Consider the following 27,252-nt stretch of genomic DNA (forward strand, 5'->3'; position numbering starts at 1 on the left):
TGCGTCAGTTCTGAGCTGCGCAGCGTCAAGGCAGCATTGAAGATCAGGCAGTGTTAAGCATCGAGGTGATGCGTCATTGAAACACTGGGTCGGAGCGATGCTGTGGTGCCGAGCCACGCAGGGTCAGAGATGGGCCAGAATTCGGGGTCAACACAAGGGTCAGCAATGCGGTGTCTGCAATTCAGGCGGCAATGCATTGGTGTTGAGAGGAAATGTGCCTCTTCCGATCGGTGCAATGTCATTGATGCGTGAATTTTCTTGGGTTGCCACACAGATGCTTACTTCCAAAGACCCAGGACTAGATTGGCTACCCTTGGCATAGAAGGACTCTCAGCAGACCGAATCCAGATTCCTTATCTAGTCGGTTCACTATGCAGTTTTAGCAAACTTTACTTTTCTTCGTTGATTATTTGATCTGTCGCAATTTAGCATTCGCTGACCAGTGTGAGACTGGTTACTGATTAACTCAACTTTAGTACATCAGAACCCTAAAGCACAACAACATTTTTCCTAAAACTATTGTATTGAAGTTTACTTCCTGTATACATTTTATGGTCTTCGAGTTCAAATTAGTCCTGGTACCCTTGGGTCAGGTGCTATTGTGGAGTCAAGACGGCAGTGTTTATCATACTGATCTACAGACTAGGAAGTCAATAAAAAATAATGCCTTTTGTATTTACAAAGGAGGTTCTGAACTTCTAAAGGAAGATTGCTTAGGCCTCAATCTATCTTTAGTCATTCTATTGTAGCATAATATTTAGTACATTTCTTTTCTGGCATAATTGTATGGTGGTCAAAATAAGTTCAGGGAGACATTTCCTCAAGATTAATTTATCTGATTGTATTCACATTTTACAATTGTATCATAAAGTAATTGCACAGCAGTCTTTTGGGCCGTTTTCTCACATCACTAGTTAATGCTGTTTCATGCCAAATGAGAATCTCTGTTTCAGAGACAATACAATATAAATTTATCTGAAGACACTAAGGCCCAGATTTAAATGAAAATGATTGAGCGCAATGCTGCGCCACATTTGTCAGTGCTGCGCTCCGTCCTTTTCAAAATGCAGGAATGCATCATATTTAATAGAATATGGCTCTCCCCTGTGTTGCCTCTGGCCAGCACTAAATTTGCTACTGAGCGCCGACGTAGCCACCCTTGCACCATGGTGCAAAAAGGGCTGCACTGTGGAGGAGATTGTTTTGGTGCAGGAAAGGACACTTTCTTGCACCAAAACAATTTTCAGTTGCGATTTGCTCTTTCTATGTATGCTGGAGAATGGAAAATGAAAGCATTTCTCCTTGTTGCACCATGCTAACACCACCCCTGGGGTGGCATTATATTTTGGTGCTGCCTCAGGTTTACGAAAACCTGTAAATCTGGGGCGGTGTCAAAATGCAAGGGTTGTTACTGTGGCACGCCCACAGCAACACTCATTTGCACGCCCATTCCATGCAAAGTGTTGATGTTAAGGGGCCATATTTACAAGGTGGTGTTAAGCCACAAAAAATGGCTTAATGCCAACTTGTAAATACGGCACAGTGCAGAGCGCCACCAAAGCGTCACTAAAAGGGCCTTTTAAATCTGACCCCAACTGTGCTGATACCATAGTGTCCGCAATAGTGGTCGAAGTCAGAACAACTGTTCATATATCTCACCTCAGTTTAAAAAATATACTTAAGTTCAAAATCATGAAAGTTTAACACATATCTGTCAGAGAATGCCAAAACCATACATAAAGCATTAAAAAGTGCTACACGTCAGTGTTGTGCTGAATGTATTAAGTGAGAATAGGGAGATTACCAGACTACCTAACAGCAACCGGTGCCTACAGGCAAATCAAGCAGTAGGTGACTCGCAATGTTTTTTCTTTTCTTTCTCTTTTCAGTTTGATTTTATTTCTTCTATTTTGTGCTCCATTTAGCTTGGTGCTCTAGCCAACTTTCTAGTGCACCCATGTGTTAATGGACTACCCTGAGAGAAAATCATGAATAATGAACAATACAATGAAATCTTGTCTTCTGCCCTTTAAATATAATAAAAGGGCTATACTTGGTCTGATATAGAGACCAGCTATGTGTGTGTGTGTTCATATACAATAAGAAATGAAGAAAACATACTTTTGCATAACAGAAGTCATTAATATAAAAAATAGAGGTTCAAATTCAAGTGAAATATTGAATACATCAACCAAAAAATTGAAAATATATCTAAACCATAAATAAGTTAAGCACTTTAATACAATGTAATTGTAATGTGCTGAAATAATGAAAGGTGTATATTTACCCTGAACTATTCTGACAGTCGCTCACTTTTCAGTATTATTTACAGGAACTGTCATTTTTGGCCGTGCTTCACAGATGGCAAAGTACATATCAGTAACAGAGAATTGTAATATTTTGAAGAGACCTCTGCTCTTGGGAGGAATCCAAGATAAACACTGAGGAGTTAAGTTTCAGAAAAGTGGCTAATGCTAGCTGACAGGGAAGGGGTGAAAAGAAGATGACAGGGGCACTTGGAGTGTTATAGGTCTTCCTCCATTTTAGAGTGTAGTGGCATTATAGCATTCACAATAAGTAAACAAATAAGCCCAGCAGTGCTAATTCAATGTTTTCTGCTAATGAATCTAAATCTGCAGTGCTTCAATGCAATGTCATGCTTTAGAAGAATGAAGTCAACATTGTTTCTCATGCTGTTATAACCATATATTTCCTTGGATCATCCACATAGCTTTCATCCAATGATATGCTAAAATATTTTCAACTTTAGCTAAAGGTTTGATGTCAGTTTCTGAAAATAAATTATGACTGTATTTTTTTCAAAACTTGAGATGAATGTCCAGTTTATTATTTAGAATAATCTTCACTTTTTCCATCCTATTACATCTTTTGATTAGCTTATAGAAATATGGTCTAATTGCATCTTCTACATGCATTAGATTGATTATCTCTTACGTACAGTGAGCTATCTAGTATTGTTCCAGATACATGTTCCCACCCATCACCCCCCAAGCCCAACACATCCTAGTTCCTATTGTATGATCTCAATGCGGAGCCCAGACACCAGATCACAGACACCTTACCTAAATGCATGACCCCATTGCACTGTTGTAATGAGAATCTTCTTCAATCACGCTTTGCTGCTTCTTGAAACTCAGTCTGTCTCATACTATAGACAAAAAGAGATGTAGGTCCATTGGTCTAAACCTTTCCATCCAAACAATAGTTGTGTAGACTGGGAAGATTTCCAAACTGACAAATACATTGTAATTAATGACTGTTACTCCATACTGAATTTGTGAAGCATGCCCAACCCCATACTAGATACTCAATAACCGATTAGTATTGATGGAAGAACCTATATTTGCTCCATGGCTACGTCAATACTTATACAACATGCCACCATATGCTTAGATTACTCCTTTTCCTTAAGTATGGCATGAGCATAGACTCTTATGTAGCACGTAAATTAAACAGTCTTTTCGAAGTTTCCTGTTGAGTAAAGCTTTAGTGCAAAATCCAGCTGTTTCAGTGCCTTTTTTAGCTCTTGAAATGTCTGAATTTGAATATGTGGCACCTTTTTCTGAGGTCTTAGCATCATATAATGGCTGAAACAGAATCTGATATGGTAAACATTGCAGAACTGATGTTGAACCATTTTGCAGACCAGTTGTTGGCATGGATTTCCCTCCTGTCACAAATGTTTTACCTCAAGCACAGTAGTAGAAGTCCTTTAATAGGATACTGGGTAGCTGAGACCCTTTGTGTTGTATGTGTATTGGCTTGTAGATTACATACATCTGCATTGCTGGCTTGTACCTTACAAGAAAAATAAATATGTCTAGCTTGTTTTCTCTATGTCTGCAAACTATTTATGGTATCAGTTGGTGTTTCATGTGCATAAACAGATTTACTCAGTAACAATTCATGCGTCATTGTAATGTTAGAGTTGCCATTGTGCAAAGAGATCAGAAGTGGTGTGCAAAATTACACTATGAATTGTGAGTTCTTGTAAAGATGTGGCATTTCTGATTTCCATCATATTATTCTACTATATGCGTCCTTATTTAGGTGCAGAATGAGAGGCCTGGGAGAATCTGGTGCTGGAATGAAGCAGAACAACGTTCCCAGACATGGAAAAATCTTGAGAAGCAAATAATGCGGATTGGGTTACAATTTTCAAGGTATAGTGTTGGATTCCGGAAGATGTTGTAAACTCTGCCGGGCTACTAGTGGATTTGGATGGTTTGCTGTCAAAAGCTCTTGCTACACTTACACTGTAACACTCTGGTCTAGATTGCATAATTTTCTGATTTAGTCATGTTTTTTCTGTATTGAAGACATGATGAGTCCTTTGGTAAATGCGCTGCAAGAGTTTGTAAAACAGTTACTAGCAAGGTACATGAACCTACTGGAGGTTCTGCCCTCCCAAAGAGACACTCCCTTTAACTTTAACATTGGTGACAACGTGTCATACTAAGACCATGCCACGACTAACTGTTGAAGGATGCTAATGATATATTTACAAGAGAAACAGATAGAGAGAAAGAATGTGTGTGTGTGTGTGTGTGTTTGCGTGTGAGTGTGTGTGTGTCTGTGTGTATGTGTGTGTGTCTAGTCCTCAGTCTATGTGTAGCCCAAACAAGATGAGTTGCTATGATAGACAGCTTAGGTAATGAGACACCTGTCTCTCCTAGCCCCTGTTTGTCCCTGCATTAGTCCAATTCTTGCCCTTGCTTCTTAAGCTAGACTGTTGTGGATCAGAATCTCAAGTGTGGCAGTCTTTCTGCATGGGCAGTTAGTGCAGTCAAAATCTGTTTTCTGAGTATGTATGCTGGTGTATGACACAAGTCGTTTTTTCATCTTCTCTTCTTCTCCCGTCCAAAGGAGGACTGCTCCATGGACAGGAAGATGGGGTGTTCCCTCCCACTAGCCTGATCCAGAGTCCAAAGAAGACTGAGTTGGTGAAAATTTGAGAAGCAAAGGCAATATACTGCTCCATAGTCTGAGAACCGGTCTTAATCTGTTAAGGAACAGTGGCCCACCTGTTAGAGTTTTGTGGATGGATCACTAACCAAAGTGTGGAGAGTGGAGTGTGGAGTCTTGCTTAGACAAGGGCCTTGTAACCTTCCTAAATTAGGTTGACTGTTGCCAGGAGTGGAGCTCTCTTTGTCACCGTCCACTGATGGATGCATGCAAGGGCACCTAGATTTCTGCTACCAGCAGTGCAAGAGGAAAGCAAAAGCAAAATATGGGACAAGGTGCATGTGCAACCAGCTTGCCCCAGGCACTCTCTTACATTCCTGAAATGGGCATGTTTTGCATACCCCATGATATATCGACCCGTACAAAGGACCTTGAATGTTGCCATTTAACCTAAACCCAGACGCTATTTGCTTATCTTTGAAGTATCATTGAATTGTCATGCCATCCTTGCTATGAAAGACCAGGAAGAGCAGAGTGTGAATCAGACCCAGGCACTTCCCTACATCATTGATGTTCTGTTAAGTGAATCATTGACAGGTGCTCAACAAAATAACTCCAGCCTATATATTGGTATGTTTAAAGCTTGCTGAACAGCTTGACAGACTTATATCAAAGGAATGCAGCAAGTCTTGCACATGCCAAGCTCGTAGACCTTATTAGATGCTGCTTTGCAGGCCAGACACTACACTTGAGCCCCAGTGACAAAGCCCATAGACTTGCACCAATGACTGGAGGACTGCACATTGGCCACCAGCCCTGCTTTCTTGGGGGAAGTCAAACTGTCCACATTGCTGTGCTCAATGTACATTTTCCTGTGAATAAGATAACAATATTTTAATCTGCTGTTGAACATTGAAACCTACGTTATAGTATCTTTCAAGAGAAAGGCTTGACATCTCACCATTGCTATCCCTTGAACATCAGAGACTACAAATGTGGTTCTTGGCATTCACCAAACTTGTAGTGATACAAGTTCATAAAACATGTCCCATTATAGGGTTAGAAACACAAAAGAGGGATGTTGATAACATAGTTTGCATATTGTGTTGTAAACAGCGGGTGCAGTTGAATGATCTGCCTGAGCCCTTTTTATTACTGCATAGCATCCATGATATCAGTAATGAGAATGAGGAACTCCATGGAGGCACATACAAGTTTATTTCAAGTCATTGTGGGAGAGCTGATCTAATATCCACTCAGGAAATTCACTTTGATGGCCCATCATTTTTTAACTATGCTGTTGATGTAGCATTGTTCAACAGTATCTGTTTTTCAACATCCAAAACAGCCAAATGTTATTTTCATGCATAATGGATTTTTGGTTGTGAATGAGTGATATTTCCCTTGAGTGAGATGATGCAAAATACTCTGATCACAGACATTAAGCAATTTCTTTGCAACTAATCCTAATTGTTGACAGCTACTGCCCACAATTAAGGTGAAAGACCTTAGAGTAATTATCATCAAATGTCTGATCATTGTCCAAAATCATTGTCCAAAACATCACAGCTGTTACCTATTTTGTTTCATTTTAAGAATGTTGTACAAAAGTTGTTTTTTTCTCACATTTCCTCACAGAGTTGCTGGTTTGTGTTTTTATCTAGACAGGACTATACCCATCACACTTTTCTTGATCATTTCAAATGACAGGTTATCCATCTGTAGATATTGAAGAATGCTATAGCTCATTGGCTCACAGGTCTTGGCTAGTGGAATCATGTCTCACCTCTCACTTCATTGACATGCCACCTAACAAATGTAATGTGTTCGTCCATCTGTTTTGTGTATCTAATACAGTATGGAAGTGAGTTCATTTTTATTTTCAAAGCAGCCACCTAATCTACCATCTTCTGTCTTGTTTATGAAGTCAGATAAGCACATATGTTTTACACAGGTAATAGAGTATTTCTTGTTTAGCACCTCAATTGTAGTACTCCTTTGCGTCTTTTCTATGTGGCATCACCAAAGCCATGAACTTGCTTGGACAGTAATGTGCAATTCAGAAACTGATCCTAATCACTCATTCACTCTTTACATGAAATTCAGTGAAGACTATTAGTAAAATCCATAAATTACAACTAATATAATTTATAAAGGTCATTCACTTTAAAATGCCTAGCGTGTGGTGTGATAAAGTACCATAATCTGGAACAAATTGTACCATGGCAATAACAATGAGGCTTAGGTCAGATCTGGTTCATAAATAATTTCCATGTGACCCTCCTCTAGGAATTACTTGCCTCCTAGCCAGTAATAGATATGATGCCAGTTTTAGGTAGAACCTTGCCCGAATTTACAAACTGATGCTGATTAACCAGACTGCAGCCCCGCAACTCCTCATGCAGACCTTCTTGATGGCCCACCTAAACCACACATTTTTGCCTTAGCTGGCACCAGGTTGCTGAGCTCCTGTAACTTGGAGTTGTATTCCATCTGAAAACGATCATATTATGGCCAAGACCCTTTTTAAAATACCCCATTTCAATCTCATTACTGGTCAGTTGCTCCTTATTAGTACATCGCTGTTGCATTTCCAAATCCTACCTGCTCTATATCAAATGTTCTCCTTCTTTGATGGCACACTCTCTTTTTCTTTGGCTACACTGATGCACATTTAGGTCACCACCAAGAGGGATGGTGGGCAGTGATCACTTCATAAATGAAGTCAATCAGATGCAGTCAAATATTAGAAATACAGAAGGCCATGGTGATAGAGCTGGTGCTGCAATGTGTTTATAGCCTTGCTGTCCTTGGAGCTTGTCTATAATTTGTTATTTTCAATGAGATGGTTAGGAATCAAAGTCTACGGTTGTGCAATAATTCAGTAATACCACATTGTACAGCATCTTGGGACTATAGAGTTCCCCTTTACAGTATTAGATTGAAATAAGTGCTATTACTCTCATCTATTTGTTTTATCTAGGTGAAAAATCACTCCAGTTTGCCTGTCTGCCATTGACTGTTGCTATTGTGACTGCTGACTATATTCCAGAAATAAGGTAAAATGGCAATATGTTTATGTTTCTCTTCATTATCCTCAGCCCAAGGACTTATAAAGTACCTCTACATTTGCTATTATGATATAGCATTCATGGAAACACACAAGCTGTCAATATTGGGATTTGTACATTATTGAACAATCTTGCCTGGTTTTTGTCAATGCGTTTTCACATAAATTGTGCCCTCTTTTCTTTGTAAATACATTTTTGTTGGACACTTCAAGCAAAATAAGTATCATAGTGCACATGTCAGAAACAACAAGCTCCATTCGCAGTGCAGCTCTCTAGCTAAAGTAGAGAAGAATGTAAGGCCAGAACTGTTCTACAAAGAGAACACATCAAAGCAATTATACATTGTTAGTTTGCAAACCTATATTCTATTCTAGCCCCATTTCCCCCTATAAACATAAGGGTGTGCTAAGTGTTATCACACGCCCAACACTGTTATAGCTTGATAATTGATCTACTCTGTCTTTAAATGTTAATGACCCAGTATCTCATTATAGCAGAACATGAGCATACTTGCTTGTGTGTGGTCTTTACAGAGGTGAAAAGGCTTATTCCTGTGAATACCATCTACCCCATTCTATCGCACCACTAGCTTGGGTGGCACAAAGATTGGTTGTTACTATGTAAAATTCACATCTGAGGTAGCTTAGTCCCCCAGTTGATGTGCCCTAAGAAAGGGTCACATGGCCACCATTGAGGCTTGCCCAACCAGATAGTCTGTTTCAGTATGTGAAAAGGTATAAAAATGGGCAGTGTCCAAACCAGATAAAGGTAGAACAGAAGAACATACATCCTTACATATGCTCCCTTCTCAAGACACACTAGCTCCAGCCTACCCCCATACATATCCTTATGAAGTACTTCTAGATGCGGGGGGAGCAGTGACCATAAAGGAAAGACTTTGAGTGGGTGCAATATATACGTGGGCACTGAAATGTACAAGTTTCATCTATGAAATGGAAAGCAGCCCGGGTGATGAGCTTTGTTTCGATCACGTTCACGTCTCTCGTATTCACGTCACTTGTCTTAAAACACACTATCTTGTGGAACTCAGCTAACTCTTTGATGAAATGAGGCAGGGAAGTAACAGTCTGGCTCAAAATAACTAGCTTGTCAATGGAGTACATTGCCAGCATGTGGTTTGTCCTGCCTATCACAATGCCTGTGATTCAATGTTTCAAACAAATAGATAAGAGGGTCTGTGACAAGATCAAGGGGGAAATGGGACAACTTTGCTTTGTTCAGCAAATGAACAGCATCCTTTCAGAAACACTATCATTAACTCTGACTTTATTTGATTCAGGTTGACTCTCAACAGTTCTTTAAATGGACAGATATTTTTAATGGGAGAGTACTGGTATTATCCCCTTAGAAATGTCTGTCCATTTAAAGCACTGATTGTTGGGCAAAATTAAATGAGTCAAAAAGTGTCTCTTGCCAAAAGCTCAGAGAACTTTATTCATGAAGAACCAGCTTATGCAAACACGTTTACAGCATCTAAAGTTAGGACCAAAAAGAGTGTGTCCTCCCATTGTGCTAAGTCAGGTGCATTCACTGATTCCCAAATGCCCAACATGCAGTGGGATTTTCAAAAGTTAAATTTGTCTAGATGAGGTATGTCCTACAAGTGCTGATCTACACAGGTGTCTAATGCCTTAAAAAACATTTTTTACTCGTATTAAGAATTATGATGGTCCTGTTTTCTGTGTAGTTCTTCTCTTTCCTAGATTTATAAATGAGCACTAACATCTACTCAGCCTTTGTGATAGTTACACCAGCAGTAGATTCACATGATTTATTTATGGCTACTGTTTTCCCCATTAGGATACAAAAGGTAGCTGAGAAACTATCAAGTCCCAGAGGTTTAATAACAGATAGGAAGGGAATAGCCAATTGGACCTCTGCACTAATATGTAGGTGAAGAAATATGTCCTTTACACAATACCTGGGTATAGAGATTCTGTGAGGAACTGGGTTGTTGGTTGAGGGTGCAAAACCCTTCTCAAGAAGCAACTACAATTCTTCTCACAAGAAGTCACAAGCAAACCCTAAATTACCTTGTGCTCAACCCTTGGGTAGCTTGGCTCAGAGCAGTCAGGCTTAAATCAGAGGCAATGTGGAAAATACCTGTATACCTGTGGAACACTACAAACAGTAACACCATGAAAACACATCAGATAAGGCACCTACTACAAAGTTAGTCATTTTTAATAAATAAATCAAGACCAAAACAACAAAAATCCAATCATTAGAGCCAGAGATATTCAGTCTTAGAACTCCAACTGTGGTTATCTGGTTGCTCCAGACCAGGACAAAGTCACAAGTTCAGGCGGACCGTAATGAATCATGGGCTAGCTACAGAGACCCAGTTACGTCCACTAATCAGATTACCTTGAATCATGATTTTAGGAGTGTTGCTAGGATCCATGTCGCGGATGTGCCACACAACCAAAGAGATGCGTCAGTTCTGCTATATAGTCTATATCAGTGCTTAATTTGTAAATAAAGAGGTGCCGGTGCTCAAAGCCCTTCTCTTAAACACGAGGCTGCTGTAACTAAATCTGCCAGCACTGAATACTGAGGCGGCATAATCCTGATGCCATCTTGGGCCTCTTCAATCCATTTACGGTCACCCCCTGCCCCTTCAGCTCATCCTGCAACTTTCTACTTTCTCCCTTTATGACGCTTTTTCGTTTTTCCTTCTTCCGTCTTTTCCATATGTCTCTTTTGCTCGCAGCAAATGCTTGAGGCAGAAGCGTAAGCTCCGGCCCTCACAAATAAATGCTGGTGCTCAGCACCGGAAACAACAAGCACAAATTAAGCACTGGTCTATATATACATATATATATATATATATATATATATATATATAGGTATATATATATATATATATATGTGTGTATATATACACACACACACGTTGGGAGCTGTAGGGGGGGCAAGCTTTGCAGCTGCCCAGCGGGTGCAGCTGTTATCTTTTGCATGCTCCCTCCCCCCAGGAGCAATATCTGTTCTGTTTCTCTGCTCACCTGCTGAGACACAAGTCTGCACCCAGCATGCTTAAAGCTCTTGTCAGCTGGCAAAAGCCTTGGATGTTTGCTATGATTTGCCAGTAGATTTAAAAATTCTCCTGCCACACAGGAGCAAACATATGTTTCCCTGCCTCTATCTGTCTATATATATATATATATATATATATATATATATATATATATATATATATATTCTCCAACAAAATTCCCAAAAGGAAAGCAGCCTGGAGCACTCACAGGTTATGCAGTCCATTTATTTTAATTTAAACAGCAGACACGTTTCAGCATTACCATATGCCTTTCTCAATGCTAAATCAGCATGTAACATCACATGATATTCTTTTGAATCAGGCCTGCATTTCTCCCATTGGAGATTAGTGGGTTTCGACATACTCAACATTTCAATGTTGTCATTTTGAAGGCACACCATTTTTACGAGATGTCTTTATTTCAGATGTTAAACTTGCAATTATAAAACAAAAGGTCTGCTCCCCTCGTAACCGCACTTGCCTTATTAATCATACACACCCGACAGCACTGGTCCAGTGACCTTTGCTGTTCCATTTAGTAATGTCCCAATGTCTATTGGCAGTTAAAACGTGCATTCTCGGTGGCGGTGGTTCTGGCAGTTTGTTAACATAAAATCTAAATGCCACTTGCGCTGCCGAACAACTTTAGAATGGGTGCTTCCTTCGTGATTGTGGCCATCACGTTTAAATTCTTCAACAAAATTCCCAAAAAGCAAGCAGCTCGGAGTGCTCAGAGCTGCTTTCCGTTTGCAAATTTTGTTGTAGAATTTAAACGTGATGGCCACAGTCACGAAGAAAGCACCCGTTCTAAAGTTGTTCAGCAGAGCAAGTGGCCTTTGGATTATCTGTATATATATAGCAAATTTAGAGCAAATCTAGAGTGTCACTGGTGTTGCAGAGTGCTTCTTACTAGAGCTGCTCTCCACCTAAACTTGGGAACTACCCAGAGTTCTCTAATTGTTTTGTTTTGCATATATATATATATATATATACATATATAAATAACCAGGAAAATGAACACCCCTCACTCAGCTCTTGGTGACATTCAGATGCAGTTTATTGCACCAAAAACACATGACTCATTTCAGCCTCCCAGACACTTGATCACATGACCATAATCGTTATAGCATCCCATTTAAACCGAAGACATAACATAAAGAAAGGACTAAATTGGATGTGAAAACAGAAGCAAACAAAGCGCCATATTGGAAAAGGTTAACCTCTTGATTCAATCAATGTTTACCCAAATTGAACGGATGGGTGCAGTGTTATGTTATCCTAGTGTGGAACAATTCATAAAGTTATGGCTTACCACAAAAACACAATTATAAATTCCATAGTAGGAAATGTGCATGGTATGTATATAAAGAACAAAAAAAAGATTCCAGAATTGAACAAGATAGTGATTCATAACAATCAGTTGGTATCTGGTAAAATCATAAGTTAAATGATAACCATATATTATGTTCACTCAAAAAAATAAACTGTACATTCCATAATGGAAAATGTAGGTATTATATATAAAACAGACAAGGTATTGTAATGGTAGAAGTGAACAAAATATCAAAATATCACACTCAAGAAATCCATGGCTTACTTTCTCATTAGAAATGTACCTATGTATGTCAATTCAATATTTTGTATACATTTTTTCATTCCATTAGAGAAACCACCAAAAATATATCCAAATAAATAAATAATACACTGAATCCAAAATTAAGGTGTAGTCCAATAAAATAAATCTCAAAGTTATTTCCCTATCAGATTGGAAAATTATTATTAAGGACAAATTCTCAGTCCAGTAACACCTCAGAAGTTACACATCCAATGTCAATAACAAAATTTCTCAAACTCACAACTTAACACAAACGGACCACTATGTCAATTTCTAGATTGCAATTCATATAATTCAACAATGTATCATAACCTGCTACAATATATATCGTACTTATAATAGGGTGCACACATGATATAGGGACACATGCTAAAACCAAGTGAAAAAAACAAGTGAAAAGAAACATCTTATCTGATGTAGTGTCCACCACACTCAGTGCATCTTAAGGAAAGGATACGAGGAAGCGGACCCCTTCTGGTCTTTGTCACATCTCACAAGATATTTCCTTTCTTCTCTTTCTGTGTAAATACAAAAGTAACATACCAATAAATTAAAACCACAGCTCTGTAATATGTTACAGGGACGTTATAGTTAGGAAATATAATTAGAAAAACCTTAGAAATTCACTGAAAAAACAAAGGTTACAGGGACGTTATAGTTAGGTTCAGATCTTACACACACAAAACAGTAGAAATTCAGCAGTTATAGTTATCTCAAGTAACTACAAGTCATGAAAACAGATCAAAACATACATTGATCTGGTGAAATGTACACTTTTTACATTGCAGCTATGGACTCATTCAAAATCCTTAACAGAGTACTGTGGATTCTGGTACTATTGCTTTTTGTGCAGTACATGCTCATATTAATTGTTGTGTTTAAGTAGAGTTTAACCTCTTAAATGCGGGCGTCGGCCACTGGCCGACGCCCACACACCCTCCCTGGTGCGGGTCACGACCAGTGGCCGACACCAGGAAGGGCATTAATAAATCCTCGGGTGCGTCGCACCCGAGGATTTATTTTTTATTTTTTTTCCCCCCCCGGGAGACACGGAAGCTACCGTGTCTCCCCCCGCCCCCCACCCGCCCCTTTGTGACGTCAGCGCGCCGCGAGGCGCGCTGACGTTGCAAAGGTGTTTTCCCCATGAAAGCAGGAAGCAGCCTTGCGGCCGCTTCCTGCTTTCATGGGGAAAACGGCCTTTTTCACGTTCGGGAAGGCCTCGTAAGAAAGGGGAGAGTCTCCCCTTTCTTACGAGGCCTTCCTGAAAGTGTTTCCTGGCCCCCGATCGCAGCACAGCTGCGATCGGGGGCCAGGAAACACTTTCAGGAAGGCCTCGTAAGAAAGGGGAGACACTCCCCTTTCTTACGAGGCCTTCCTGAAAGTGTTTCCTGGCCCCCGGTCGCAGCTGTGCTGCGATCGGGGGCCAGGAAACACTTTCAGGTTTCCTGGCTCCCCCGATCGCAGCACAGCTGCGATCGGGGGGGTCAGGAAACATTTTGAAAAGGCCTCGTAAGAAAGGGGAGACTCTCCCCTTTCTTACGAGGCCTTCTGAAACTGTTTCTGGCCCCCGATCGCAGCTGTGCTGCGATCGGGGGCCAGAAACAGTTTCAGAAGGCCTCGTAAGAAAGGGGAGAGTCTCCCCTTTCTTATGAGGCCTTCTGAAACGGTTTCCTGGCCCCCGATCGCAGCACAGCTGCGATCGGGGGCCAGGAAACCCCACTAGACACCAGGGATTTCACTTTTGGGGGGCAGCCCCCCCCCGGAAAACGGGCCGCCCCCCCCGGATAATTTTCCTAAAAAAATAAAAAGGTAGGTGCCCCCTGGGGAGGGGGGGGGGGGGCGATCGCGCCCCCCCCCCCCCCCAGGGGATTTTTTTTTTTTTTCAAAAAAAAAAAAAAAAATGAAATGACAGGGGGTCGCCCGTGGGCAGGGTGACCCCCTGTGGGGGCATTTTTTTTTTTAGATGTTGTAGGGTTTCCCTGGGGGGCATTTTGGCCCCCAAGGAAACCATACAACAACTAAAAAAAAATATATGTATATATCTATATATATATATCTATGTAGATAGATATATCTAGGTACATGGATATATCTATAGATATATCTATGTAGATATATATTTATATATATATATATAGGTAGATCTGTATCAAAGAGATTTATAAAGCGCGCTACTCACCTGTGAGGGTCTCAAGGCGCTGGGGGGGGGGACGGGGGGGAGGGAAAGGGGCTAGGAGGTTCACTGTTCAAAAAGCCAGGTTTTGAGGCCCTTCCTGAAAAGAAGTAGGTTTTGGGTCTTGCGAATGTGGGTTGTGAGTGCGTTCCATGTTTTGGGTGCAATGTAGGAGAAGGATCTGCCCCCGGTGGTGGTGTGTTTGATGCGGGGGTCAGAGGCGAGAGAGAGGTCAGCTGAACGGACGTTTCGTGTGGGGGTGTGGAAGGTGACTCTCGTTGAGGTAGGCAGGGCCTGTGTTGTGGAGTGATTTGTGTGTGAGGATGAGGATCTTGAAGGTGATCCTTTTGTCAATGGGGAGCCAGTGGAGGGATTTGAGGTGTGGAGAGATGTGTTCGTGTCGGTGGAGGTCGAGGATGAGTCGTGCTGCTGAGTTCTGGATGCGTGTAGTTTGCACTTGAGTTTTAGAGTGGTGCCGGTGTAGAGGGCGTTTCTGTAATCAAGCCTGCTGCTGATGAGTGCGTGAGTGACAGTTTTTCTGGTCTCTGTGGGGATCCATTTTAATGTTTTTCAGTATACGGAGTTTGTTGAAGCATGAGGAGGTAAGAGCGTTGATTTGTTGGGTCATAGAGAGGGAGGAGTCTAGGATGATGCTGAGGTTGCGTGCGTAGTTGGCGGGGGTGGGTGCAGGGCCTAGCGTGGTGGGCCACCATGGGGGGTCCCAGGTTTTTTTGGTGAGGGCCAAAGAGGATTATTTCGGTTTTGCTTGAGTTGAGTTTCAGGTGGTTGGCTGTCATATATACATCACTTTTGTCAATATGTGTGTGGTTTCCCTGGGGGGAAAAGGGTCCGACTTGTCTAGTGGCAGTTTTAGTGCCATAAAGAAGCGCAGAAGGTTTATATGCCTACTGCAAAGAGCACATCTGTATTTTATGTAAATAGCTGAGTACATTAGTAAAGTCTATGGAGAGATGAAGGGCACTTTTGCTGGGTGGTAATGAGGGAATCCGAGGAGGAGGGAGTGGGAGCACCAATAATGATTGTTGGACTGGGCGCAGGAGGTGCTAAAGACTGTGACGAATGGTATGTGACAAGGTGTTTTTTGAGTGTCTTGAAAGTACATGCTGATTGAGGGAAGAAGCGCAGGTAAGGTGGCCTCTACTGTTGCACGTATCTCACACACACCATCGATTTTGTGACTGTCTACGTAGGCTAGTGTTTTAGAGCAACAGTTTAGCCAATAGCAGAGATGGCATCTTGATGGATGACTGCTGCCTGCACTCGGGTTATAGAGGACCGCTCTGACATAGGATCAGAGACTGAGACATCAGATACTGAGACAGCATCTGAGGGATAGGACAATGGCGCAGACTCTGGGAGTGATTTTTCAGTCAGAGGAGTCCCATTCGAAAACTCCTCTTCCAGTACATTATGAGGGAGGTGATGAGGACAGTCCTGCTGTCCCTTCGCAAGCTGTTCGTGCAACTGGGTAATAGTGGGTTAGGCCAACCCAGAGAGCAGGTGAATGCGGCGGCAAGCAGAGAGAGAGTGCTCTCTTGGGAGCTCACCAATTTAGTTCAGCCCCAAATTCCACCACCCAAATCATATTGTGGAGACATCAAAATTGTCTATGGCAAAACAAACTGGTTTTGTAAGGCAGGCACCTGTGTTTTTGGTCCTGGATTCGGCGGCCATATAGAGAAACACACTAAACCCAAACATTTCTGGAAACTAGACATTCGGGGGAGTCCACAGAGGTGTGACTTGTGTGGATTCCCCAAAGTTTTCTTACCCAGAATACCCTGCAAACCTGAAATGTTGAGAAAAAACTCTATTTTTCTCGCATTTCTGTCACACAAACTACAGGAATATGCTGGGATCCACAACATTCCTACCACCCAGTGACTCCTCACCTGTCCTGATAAAAACACTACCCCACTTGAGTGCCTACACCTAGTGCCTGTGTCAGGAATGGATCACCCCAGGGTCAACAGCTGCCTCACGTAAGGACCAACATTGACCGTTGTGTGATCTATTCCTGTCGCAGGCACCAGGCCTAACCACACAAGTGAGGTATCATATTTATCGGGAGACTTGGGGGAACGCTGGGTGGAAGGAAATTTGTGGCTCCCCTCAGATTCCAGAACTTTCTGTCACCGAAATGTGTGGAAAACGTGGTATTTTAGCCACATTTTGAGGTTTGCAAAGGATTCTGGGTAACAGAACCTGGTCCGAGCCCCACAAGTCACCTCATCTTGGATTCTCCTGGGTTTCTAGTTTACAAAAATGTGCTGGTTTGCTAGGTTTCCCCAGGTGCCGGCTGAGCTAGAGGCCAAAATCCACAGGTAGGCACTGTTTTCTATGAAAAAATGTGATGTGTCCACGTTCTGTTTTGGGGCATTTCCTGTCGCGGGCGCTAGGCCTACCCACACAAGTGAGGTATCATTTTTATCGGGAGACTTAGGGGAATGCCGGGTGGAAGGACATTTGTGGCTCCTCTCAGATTCCAGAACTTTCTGTCACCGAAATGTGAGGAAAACTTGTTTTTTTAGCCACTTTTTGAGGTTTGCAAAGGATTGTGGGTAACAGAACCTGGTCCGAGCCCCGCGAGTCACCCCTCCTTGTATTGCCCTAGGTCTCTAGTTTTCAGAAATGCACAGGTTTGGTAGGTTTCCCTAGGTGCCGGCTGAGCTAGAGGCCAAAATCTACAGGTAGGCACTTCTCAAAAAACACCTCTGTTTTCTTCCAAAAATTTTGATGTGTCCACGTTGCGCTTTGGGGCGTTTCCTGTCGCGGGCTCTAGGCCTACCCACACAAGTGAGGTATCATTTTTATCGGGAGACTTGGGGGAACGCCGGGTGGAAGGAAATTTGTGGCTCCTCTCAGATTCCAGAACTTTCTGTCACCGAAATCTGAGGAAAACTTGTTTTTTTAGCCACTTTTTGAGGTTTGCAAAGGATTCTGGGTAACAGAACCTGGTCCGAGCCCCGCGAGTCACCCCTCCTTGGATTGCCCTAGGTCTCTAGTTTTCAGAAATGCACAGGTTTGGTAGGTTTCCCTAGGTGCCGGCTGAGCTACAGGCCAAAATCTACAGGTAGGCACTTCTCAAAAAACACCTCTGTTTTCTTCCAAAAATTTTGATGTGTCCACGTTGCGCTTTGGGGCGTTTCCTGTCGCGGGCGCTAGGCCTACCCACACAAGTGAGGTATCATTTTTATCGGGAGACTTGGGGGAACGCCGGGTGGAAGGAAATTTGTGGCTCCTCTCAGATTCCAGAACTTTCTGTCACCGAAATCTGAGGAAAACTTGTTTTTTTAGCCACTTTTTGAAGTTTGCAAAGGATTCTGGGTAACAGAACCTGGTCCGAGCCCCGCGAGTCACCCCTCCTTGGATTGCCCTAGGTCTCTAGTTTTCAGAAATGCACAGGTTTGGTAGGTTTCCCTAGGTGCCGGCTGAGCTAGAAGCCAAAATCTACAGGTAGGCACTTCTCAAAAAACACCTCTGTTTTCTTCCAAAAATTTTGATGTGTCCACGTTGCGCTTTGGGGCGTTTCCTGTCGCGGGCGCTAGGCCTACCCACACAAGTGAGGTATCATTTTTATCAGGAGACTTGGGGGAACGCCGGGTGGAAGGAAATTTGTGGCTCCTCTCAGATTCCAGAACTTTCTGTCACCGAAATCTGAGGAAAACTTGTTTTTTTAGCCACTTTTTGAGGTTTGCAAAGGATTCTGGGTAACAGAACCTGGTCCGAGCCCCGCAAGTCACCCCTCCTTGGATTGCCCTAGGTCTCTAGTTTTCAGAAATGCACAGGTTTGGTAGGTTTCCCTAGGTGCCGGCTGAGCTAGAGGCCAAAATCTACAGGTAGGCACTTCTCAAAAAACACCTCTGTTTTCTTCCAAAAATTTTGATGTGTCCACGTTGCGCTTTGGGGCGTTTCCTGTCGCGGGCGCTAGGCCTACCCACACAAGTGAGGTATCATTTTTATCGGGAGACTTGGGGGAACGCCGGGTGGAAGGAAATTTGTGGCTCCTCTCAGATTCCAGAACTTTCTGTCACCGAAATCTGAGGAAAACTTGTTTTTTTAGCCACTTTTTGAGGTTTGCAAAGGATTCTGGGTAACAGAACCTGGTCCGAGCCCCGCGAGTCACCCCTCCTTGGATTGCCCTAGGTCTCTAGTTTTCAGAAATGCACAGGTTTGGTAGGTTTCCCTAGGTGCCGGCTGAGCTACAGGCCAAAATCTACAGGTAGGCACTTCTCAAAAAACACCTCTGTTTTCTTCCAAAAATTTTGATGTGTCCACGTTGCGCTTTGGGGCGTTTCCTGTCGCGGGCGCTAGGCCTACCCACACAAGTGAGGTATCATTTTTATCGGGAGACTTGGGGGAACGCCGGGTGGAAGGAAATTTGTGGCTCCTCTCAGATTCCAGAACTTTCTGTCACCGAAATGTGAGGAAAACTTGTTTTTTTAGCCACTTTTTGAGGTTTGCAAAGGATTCTGGGTAACAGAACCTGGTCCGAGCCCCGCAAGTCACCCCTCCTTGGATTCCCCTAGGTCTCTAGTTTTCAGAAATGCACAGGTTTGGTAGGTTTCCCTATGTGCCGGCTGAGCTAGAGGCCAAAATCTACAGGTAGGCACTTTGGAAAAAACAGCTGTGTTTTCTTTAAAAAAAATAGGATGTGTCCATGTTGTGTTTTGGGGCATTTCCTGTCGCGGGCACTAGGCCTACCCACACAAGTGAGGTATCATTTTTATCGGGAGACTTGGGGGAACACAGAATAGCAAAACAAGTGTTATTGCCCCTTATCTTTCTCTACATTTTTTCCTTCCAAATATAAGAGAGTGTGTAAAAAAGACGTCTATTTGAGAAATGCCCTGCAATTCACATGCTAGTATGGGCACCTCGGAATTCAGCGATGTGCAAATAACCACTGCTCCTCAAAACCTTATCTTGATCCCATTTTGGAAATGCAAAGGTTTTCTTGATACCTCTTTTTCACTCTTCATATTTCAGCAAATGAATTGCTGTATACCCAGTATAGAATGAAAACCAACTGCAGGGTGCAGCTTATTTATTGGCTCTGGGTACCTAGGGTTCTTGATGAACCTACAAGCCCTTTATATCCCCGCAACCAGAAGAGTCCAGCAGACAAAACGGTATATTGCTTTCAGAAATCTGACATCGCAGGAAAAAGTTACAGAGTAAAACATAAAGAAAAATGGCTGTTGTTTTCAGCTCAATTTCAATATTTTTTTATTTCAGCTGTTATTTTCTGTAGGAAAACCTTGTAGGATCTACACAAATGACCCCTTGCTGAATTCAGAATTTTGTCTAGTTTTCAGAAATGTTTAGCATTCCGGGATCCAGCATTGGTTTCACACCCATTCCTGTCACTAACTGGAAGGAGGCTGAAAGCACCAAATATAGTAGAAATGGGGTATGTCCCAGTAAAATGCCAAATTTGTGTTGAAAAATTCGGTTTTCTGATTCAAGTCTGCCCGTTCCTGAAAGGTGGGAAGATAGTGATTTCAGCACCAGAAACCCTTGGTTGATGGTATTTTCAGGGAAAAAACCACAAGCATTCTTCGGCAGCCCTTTTTTCCCATTTTTTTGGAAAAAACAAAATTTTCACTGTATTTTGGCTATTTTCTTGGTCTCCTCCAGGGGAAACCACCAACTCTGGGTACCATTAGAATCCCTAGGATGTTGGAAAAAAAGGACGCAAATTTGGCGTGGTTAGCTTATGTGGACAAAAAGTTATGAAGCCCTAAGCGCGAACTACCCCAAATAGCCAAAAAAGGGCTCAGCACTGGGGGGGGAAAGGCCCAGCAGCTAAGAGGTTAAGTATTCTCTTTCTTTTGATTTATAGTTACCCATTTAAAGGACTGTATATTCAACACATGTAACTGTGTTTCAGCGACACTATTAATGAGTACAAAAACATAACATAATTTGTGCGATTTAAAGATACCGCCTTTTTTCAATGTTAAACCGTCCAAATTATGCAAATTTTTGGTACTCGTTAACAGTACCGCTGAAACACACCTCTGTGTTTGGAGTTGTCTGAATCAAAAAGTAAATACATTTATCTCCCATTTCCGAGTGCTGGCCCTCTCTCACGTTGGGAGGTTTTTCTGGTATGTAGTTATATATATATATATTTAATTTATATATATATATATATTGTATATATACATATACATATATATACATATATGTGTATATATAGACATATATATATATATATATATATATATATATATATATATATATATATATATATATATATATATATATATTACCTACCAGCGGGTGTCAGTAGGTAGTTATAGTTAGGACTATGTTTCCATTGAGGAAGCGTTTTTGTGTCTTGCTTATATCTTTGGCGCAGTTTGACAGATTTTCACAAAATGTTCCCCAACAAGGTCTGCCCATGAATCTTGGTGCTTATGGGAAGTTCTGGGGTGATCTGTCAAGCGGGGGCCAAGAAAAAGGGGGATAAAAAATGTGCATTTAATCCCCAGAGGGATTTTAGACACGACTACAGCCCGAACCGCTGGACAGGATTACACCAAATTTGGCAGGAAGATAGCTTATGGTCTAGAAAGAGTGCTTTTTGTTATTTGGTGTAAATCCGTTCAATAGATTATGAGAAATTAAAAACTAGATTGCGAATTCACTGCACAATAAAAAAAAAAAAATAAGCACGGTCTCCCGCGCTTGTTTTAGTTAAGCCCCTGGATGGGCCAGGTCCCGGGGGCATATCACAAATAAGGTTGGGGGCTCAAAGAGCCCCCCTCCTGGACTTATTTATGCCACAGTGACCAGCACCTTCCCAGGGCTTAAATCAAATAGTAGGGAGGGGCCGCACCCCTGGCACCACCACCTCCTTGGGGCTTTTTCTTTTAATTATAGTGAGGGGAGTCCTGTGGATCCCACCGAGTCCTAGGGATTGCCACCTCTCCGTGGCTAACATTGTATTATATGCAGGGGCCACGTGGCCCCCCTGCAGCCCCAAGATGCCACCTCCTGGGGCGATTCTAACAAAATAAGTGGGGCTGCATTGCCCACCCGCAGCCCCAGGGACCGCCATCTCCCTGTGGGTGAATTGAAATAATGACCACCACCTTTCCAGGGCTGTTTAAATGTTGGGGGGGGCTTTTGGAGCCAATAGTGGCTCTGGGACCGCCACTCCCCACTCTACCCACCACTGGTACATAGCTGTTTGCTCTGACTTGGCAGGAGCTTTGACATCTCCCACCAAGTCAGAGCTAACACAACTCTACTTCCAGCAAGCAAGAGCCGCCAAACAGCTCTTGCTTGCTGGTAGCGGAGGTTTTCTTTGTTTCCCTGCTTGCATGAAAGAGAGGGAACAATTGCTGTCACAGAAAGGAAGTTGCTTGTTTAGCAGCTCCCTGTCTGTGACAGCAATGCCGGCTCCAGCAGGAGGCGGGCAGCCGTCAGGGACTGTGGGGGCATTCACCCGGATGACATGGGCGGGCCCCAGGATATAGAGTCCCCTATTAAAATCTAAAAGCATTCATGGAGGTGAATGCATCACTGATCTATTGGAGTGCAATCTGTATGTGACTGTGACGAGTGGATTATTTCTTGTCCTCTCCTGGTGAGGCCAGAGTCCATAGTTTTCCCTTTAAAATGCTACAAGTATGTAAATGGGCAAATCGTCTAAAAACTGTGCCCGCTTGGCCCCGCACTGCCCACCTTAGAAGTATGCAAAGGTCTTCACGTATTTTGCCATGATGATGTACAGTTTACCAAAGAGCCCCCCAGTGCATTTCCCGATGATTTTGAAGGACCCTGATTTGATGGAGATTTACGTCTTTGTATCTTGTTGACTTCTCTGTAGAAGGATTCATGTTATCACAGAATTCTAGAGAAAGACTCACAAAGAATAATCACATTGCCAAATGCACACAAGGTCACTGGTGACACCCTTGTGGTCCATTTCACAGCTGTAGTGTATAATACACACTGGACATTTACTCAGGGAGGTAGAAAGATCTGCACATGGGTAGATATTTTGTGCATAGCTTGTTAGATAAAAAAGCAGGTGAGAGCCCTTTGTGACTCAGTCACTCATACTGCTACTAACACACCCACACAGACACACACTCACCCACTCACAGATGCACTCAGACACTGATGCACTCACTCACAGACCCACTCAGACAATCATGCATCCACTCACAGACCCACTTAGACATTCATGCATACACTCACAGATCCACTCAGACATTCACGCACCCACTCAGAGACCCTCTCAGACAGTCATGCACCCACTCACAGACCCACTAAGGCTCATGCACCCACTCACAGACCCAGTCAGAGACTCATGCATTCACTCACAGACTTACTCAGACACTCACGCACCCACTCACAGACCCACTAAGACACTCACACACCCACTCCCAGACCCACAAACCCACTCACAGACCCATTCAGAGACTCACGCACCCACTCACAGACCCACTCAGACACTCATGCACTCACTCACAGACCCACTCAGAGACTCACAGTCCCACTTAGACGTTCACATACCCGCTCACAGAAACAATCAGAGACTCACACACTCACAGACCCACTTAGACACTCATGCACCCACCCATTCAGTCAGGCACCAACTCACAGACCGACTCAGACTCTCACACACCCACTCACAGATGCTTACACGCCCGCTCACAGACACACACTCACACCCACTCTCACATTCAGACTTCCTCTCACACCTACTTTCTCACCCAGACACTCTCACGACTAATCTCACATCCACATAGACCCTCTCACACCCACACACACACCCAGACACTGTCACATCCACTCTCACACCCAGGGACACCCTCTCACACCTGTTCTCACACCTAAAGAGACAGGCTTTGCAGCCAACCCCCGCCACGCACGGCTGAAGTGTTGGTAGCTATTTTGGGACTCTGCTGAGTCCTGAAAAAAAAGTTTAGAAAAAGACAAGTGGGCAGGGTATGAATACCCTGACCCCCTAGACTTGGTGGTAGGGTCCCCCAGAGACCTCGCCTGGGCCAGAAAGCATTTTAAAAAAATGTTGCTGTGAAAATTGCAGAGGATCCGGAAATTAAAACAAATAAAACAAGTGCGGTCTCCAAGGCATGTTTAAACATCGGCCCCTGGGTGGACCAGGTCCCACAGTCACATTAGAATGAATATGTTGGGGAAGGAGATCACGTGGCCCTCCTCTCCATGGCAGATTTCGACCTTGAGGACCTCCACCTCCATAGGGCACGGCCAATCTGTATGATGGGGGGGGCTATGCGGACCCCCCTCCGGGGCCCATTACAGCCCCAGAGACCACCACCTCTCCGGGCCAGAGCACTTTAGGAAAAGGGGAAGGGGACCACAGGCCATTTTTAGCCCTGGGGACCACCACCTCTGTGGGGCTAGGACAGTATACTAACAGAGGCATGGAGCCCTACGGGCCCCCAGGCTGTTTTTGGCCCCATGGACTACCACCTCCCTGGATAGCCACTGTAAATACAAAGGATGGGGGCCATGCGGCACTGACCACAATGCTATTGAGGTATCCCTCGCAGTCTCCAATAGTTGACATTGGGTGCACTGAGTGGGGCCAGGGAACCCAAGATGAAGTGGCTAGGCCTCTGGGGATGGGGTCCCTGGGGCTGAAATCAGTCTGGGGAAGGGGGCTATGTGGCCCTCCTCCCCCTTTCACTAATAGGCCGGGCCCCAGGAGATGGGTCCCCGGATCCAAAATCATCCTTGGGAGGGGGCCTGCGCATGGCAAGCAGTTGCATGACTACGGGGGGTTGGCAGTATAACATCCCTCTAACCTTTGATTTGTTAGTGAATATATATATATATATATATATATATATATACTTAGGACCTAGTTTCCATAGTTTCCAATAACTTTGGCGATGTTTGTTGAATCTCAAAACTGGTACTTTAGTCAGTTCAGCTTCTGTGTTGAAAGCAAATTACTTTGTTTAAACACCTCCTGGAGGCTAGCTACAGATAAAGTCCTTCAGTCAGTCTTCATAGCGGCATCCAGTGGCTTCTCCTTCCAGCTGGAAATTCTTTTGCTGCCATAGGTGCCAGGACCAGTGTCTTCTCAAGTGTCACTCCCTTTTGCAGTATTTTTAAGTGTTCATGGAAAGTTCTAGAATCCAGGCACAGCTGCTCAATTCTAGGGTAACACATAATCACTCCCTCCTGTACAGCATTCTTGGACTTTTTAATGTGCCTATTTTAAGTGGTCCATGAAAATAGTTTTCCTGGATGCCTCCGCTACACCCCCAGCTGACACAGCTGTTTGAGCACTTCCAACCAAAACTTCAAGGTAAGCCATTCTTTTGTGTGGCTTAAGAGGTCTGGCCTTCCTCCTTTCTTTTTGTAGGCTTGCCCAGGACAGTTGCAGTGTGAAGAGTTGACTAGCAGATGCACGTTTCCTCCCCACTCTCCTCACCTAGAAACTGGGCCAAGCATTGATAATGGCTCTGTTGTGTGGGGAAGCCATTAATCCTCCTGCTGGCCAGCAGAGTAATAAACTTGGCCCAGTGTAGGAGGCAATGTCCGGAAATATGGTTATTGATTTGCCAGGTAAATATGTTTTTCTTAAAGTGCCTTACGGATTGCAGTTATGAAGGAAGTGACTGTGGACCTATACTTAAAAAGCATGTTTACCCTAACATTGATACCTCGCTGGACCCTGTAGGCTTAAGTGGGGCAAAATTGCATTTTGTTGCGGATCTCACCAATTCAGTTACTCACCACAGAGTTTAATTCAGTACTTTAAACATATTCTATGAATTCCTTCTCAAATTATGAGGCCTATGCCAGGTCAGCACCAATCCTTATGGGATCCCTTCCATGACAGGCTACCTGTGCATAGATGCTGGGCTGAGTAACACATGCTTAGGCTGAACACGTGCGCACATGTGTGTAATCAGCCCAGAGCCTCTTACCCTAGCTGGGGGGCAGCTGCCTTGACTTAAAAGGCAAACAGTGGTGGTTTATGTTCTCAATCCAAACTTTGCAACAACACTGTTAAGGCCCTATTAGCAATGGTAAATTTATGAGTAGATCTACTGACATGTAGATCTACTCCTACTCCTAGGTGTAAATCTCCGCTTTTTGCTGTTCACCATTTCCAAGTGGAGCGTTACACCTGCATGTAATGAGGTTGTGGACCCTCTAACAACCCATTTTGTTACTGCAAACTTACTGGTAAAAATGTTCCAGATGTTTATGGAGATCTCTGATGACAGGTAGGATCTGTATATGAAAATGTAGGGAGCAGTTTGCCACCTCCAGGGGAAGATTATGAGCCTCCCCCCAATCTGCTATCCTCTTGGCACAAAAAGCCCACTAGCCAGCAGGCAATACTGTTAATAAAACAGGGTGGGGTGGCTTGCCCTAACACCAGACCACAATCTGAGTGGGGTGGAGGGAGAAAACCAATTAGACACCAGGGATATACTTTAAAAAAAAAAAAGGAATAAGGTGAGGGTCGGACTGCTTAGTCATAGAACTGGAACCATGTTTATCAGAGAAGTATTGGGATACAGAGTAGTACAACATTTGTTATTATCAATTTAAGTTAAATCCATTTTTGGCTTCCAAAGCCACTATGCAAGAAAGAAATATATTTAGCAAAATGTCCTCTGAATCCCACAATATATATGTAACATCAAATTCAAAGTTGTACACATAACCACTGTACTTAAACTCAGTATCTTGCAAACATTTAAAAAATGCATGTTTTCCTTCATTAGATTTTTCCACATAATAATACATTTTTATTGTGGATGAAAAGACATTAAAATCACCAGCATCACCTCCACGGAATGGAGGACATGAAAGCCTCATCCTCCATATATTTGGTGGAACTCCTTCTGGCGTTTGCACCCGAAGCATTTTCAGTTTTTTTAATCATTACAGGACATGAGGGAAGTGCTTCTCTTGAGTCCCAAGTTTATCTTTTTTATTAGTATGACGAGCAGTGCACACAGCATGGTGACGTCACACTGACTGAAAGTGAAGGCAATTGGTAGCATTAGACACCAACTGCTTGTACTTATATTGGGCCTTGGGGCATATCTCACCTTCAAAGCACTGATCAAAGCGAGAGAGCTATGTTTGAAAAGGAGACAATTTCTCTTTCCAAAGGTATCTCCCCCTCGTAGATTTCAGCTTTTTAATCATCACAGGAAGACATCCAAGACATCCAAAAGCAAAGATCCACTCACTAGACACCAGGGAGGGAAGAGAACCCCTCAGGTTTGGGCAAGTTCTCTGCACAAATAAAAATGAAAAGCCAACCTTTGTGCCCACTGGGGAGAGCGATTGGGCGGTTTATCACCCTTCTGCCCAATTGTTCCTTACGTTTGTTTTTAATTTAACATGT

General features: G+C 43.1%; 1 protein-coding gene across 7 annotated transcripts in view; it reads left to right on the top strand.

The window, feature by feature from the left end:
* The window catches only part of RGS17 (regulator of G protein signaling 17), a 525,561-nt gene that overhangs the window by 155,218 nt on the left and 343,091 nt on the right, over positions 1-27,252 (top strand). For 5 of the 7 annotated variants that reach the window (XM_069235064.1, XM_069235066.1, XM_069235061.1 and 2 more), the window contains exons 3-4: positions 4,072-4,184; positions 7,910-7,985. The gene's annotated coding sequence lies outside the window, so the exon portion shown is untranslated. Of the gene's footprint in view, positions 1-4,070; positions 4,185-7,909; positions 7,986-27,252 lie in introns of those variants that run through there. The other 2 variants (XM_069235065.1, XM_069235063.1) reach the window with 2 other exon arrangements.

This window comes from Pleurodeles waltl, chromosome 5, assembly GCF_031143425.1.
Source record: "Pleurodeles waltl isolate 20211129_DDA chromosome 5, aPleWal1.hap1.20221129, whole genome shotgun sequence".
Classification (NCBI taxonomy): Eukaryota; Metazoa; Chordata; class Amphibia; order Caudata; family Salamandridae; genus Pleurodeles; species Pleurodeles waltl.